Source organism: Populus nigra, chromosome 2 (genome assembly GCF_951802175.1).
Source record: "Populus nigra chromosome 2, ddPopNigr1.1, whole genome shotgun sequence".
Classification (NCBI taxonomy): Eukaryota; Viridiplantae; Streptophyta; class Magnoliopsida; order Malpighiales; family Salicaceae; genus Populus; species Populus nigra.
The window spans coordinates 12,649,659-12,652,158 of record NC_084853.1 but is presented as its reverse complement, the minus strand read 5'-3'; positions in this window follow the sequence as shown (position 1 = coordinate 12,652,158).

Genomic DNA, 2,500 nt, shown 5'->3' with positions numbered 1-2,500 from the left:
CATCGGGGCAGCGGCAGCCATGCCGACAGGGGGGGAAATCGGCAGCGCAGATTTGTGCAGCTGCAGGTTCGTCGGGGAAATCGGCAGCGCAGATTTTTCGATGAACATGGGCTGGAAGATGGACTGTCCAGGCCAGGCAGGGAAATTCGTCAAGGGGACACGCTGACGAAACAGCGCTGGTTCAGGCACGGCGGGCAGTGTTGGAATCGGCAGCGCCGACGAAATCGGCAAAGTCGGCAGAATCGGCAGCGGGTGCTGGCGATGAGTCTGGACGATTTATAGTCCAGGGCTTGATGGAAAAGATTGTTGGTCCAGACAATGGGGCAGTGGCAGCGCGGATTTGTGCAGCTGCAGGTTCGTCGGGGAAAATCGGCAGCGCAGATTTTTCGACGAACAGGGGCTGGGCGCTGGACTGGCCGGGCCAGGCAGGAAAATTCGTCAGGGGGCCACGCTGACGAAAACAGGGGCTGCGGAGTGGAAAATCGGCAGCGCAGATTTTTCGACGAACAGGGGCTGGACCGGCCGGGCCAGGCAGGAAAATTCGTCAGGGGGGCACGCTGACGAAAAGAGGGGCTGCCGCGTGGAAAATCGGCAGCGCAGATTTTTCGACGAACAGGGGCTGGACTGGCCGGGCCAGGCAGGAAAATTCGTCAGGGGGGCACGCTGACGAAAAGAGGGGCTGCCGCGTGGAAAATCGGCAGCGCAGATTTTTCGACGAACAGGGGCTGGACGCTGGACTGGGCCAGGCAGGAAAATTCGTCAGGGGGCACGCTGACGAAAAGAGGGGCTGCCGCGTGGAAAATCGGCAGCGCAGATTTTTCGACGAACATTCGTCAGGGGGGCACGCTGACGAAAAGAGGGGCTGCCGCGTGGAAAATCGGCAGCGCAGATTTTTCGACGAACATTCGTCAGGGGGGCACGCTGAGGAAAACAGGGGCTGCCGCGTGGAAAATCGGCAGCGCAGATTTTTCGACGAACAGGGGCTGGATGCTGGACCGGCCGGGCCAGGCAGGAAAATTCGTCAGGGGGGCACGCTGACGAAAAGAGGGGCTGCCGCGTGGAAAATCGGCAGCGCAGATTTTTCGACGAACAGGGGCTGGACGCTGGACTGGGCCAGGCAGGAAAATTCGTCAGGGGGCACGCTGACGAAAAGAGGGGCTGCCGCGTGGAAAATCGGCAGCGCAGATTTTTCGACGAACATTCGTCAGGGGGGCACGCTGACGAAAAGAGGGGCTGCCGCGTGGAAAATCGGCAGCGCAGATTTTTCGACGAACATTCGTCAGGGGGGCACGCTGAGGAAAACAGGGGCTGCCGCGTGGAAAATCGGCAGCGCAGATTTTTCGACGAACAGGGGCTGGATGCTGGACCGGCCGGGCCAGGCAGGAAAATTCGTCAGGGGGGCACGCTGACGAAAAGAGGGGCTGCCGCGTGGAAAATCAGCAGCGCAGATTTTTCGACGAACAGGGGCTGGACTGGCCGGGCCAGGCAGGAAAATTCGTCAGGGGGGCACGCTGACGAAAAGAGGGGCTGCCGCGTGGAAAATCGGCAGCGCAGATTTTTCGACGAACAGGGGCTGGACGCTGGACTGGGCCAGGCAGGAAAATTCGTCAGGGGGGCACGCTGACGAAAACAGGGGCTGCCGCGTGGAATGGCAGCCTACACGCAGATGCGAATTCGGCAGCGCACGATGGCTTGAGCAGGTCATGGGTTCGACTTGGCGCGATCTGAAACCTGGACGAGGGACTGTCGACGCTGGACGAGCCAGCGCGGTGGCCTGTCGTGCCCCGTTCAGGGGGGGCCTGCCGCGGAGACAGCCCTCGCGGGCTCGACAGCGCAGGCCAGCGTCCCCGACGTCGCTGGCCGCGGCAGGCGAGCTGCCGGGGTTCCCGCATTCCTACAAGAAAACGTCGTGCTTTCCACATGAAACCAATCCAGTAAAATCAGCCATATTTTTATGAGGCTGCCCACTGAATTTGGGGTCATTCCGGGCCGGTTCCTAGTTTTGCGGATTTACTCGATTTCTAATGGTAGGAAAATTAAAACAAATACTTCCCGACCTCGAAAAATTCTGGGAAAATTAATGAAGGTGGATTGGATTTTTGCCAACCTCTGTGCAAAATTTCAGCTCAAAATACCAAGAAATGAATTTTTTAGAGGGGGGGTGACAGCTGGGACCTAGTAGTGTCTCCCCCTGCCAGAGCTGCAATGACACTTATTGCTCTTTAGGGAGCCACCAGGCCGGCGCCCCTCAAAGACCACACGCGCGCGCGCGCCCGCCCGCGCTGGGCGCTGGGGCGCTGGGGCCTGAGGGCCTGGGGCCCTTGGGCGCTTGGGCGCGCGCGCGCGGCCCCCGCAGCCATGCCGCGCTGCGCGACGCGCGGACAGCCCCTGCTGGCTTGCTCTCTCGCCCGCGGGGGGGCTGCCTTCGGGCCCTGGCCCCCCGCGTTCTGGCCTGCCCCCTGCGTGGGAGAGGCTAGGCGCTGCAGGGGCCAGCCCGACG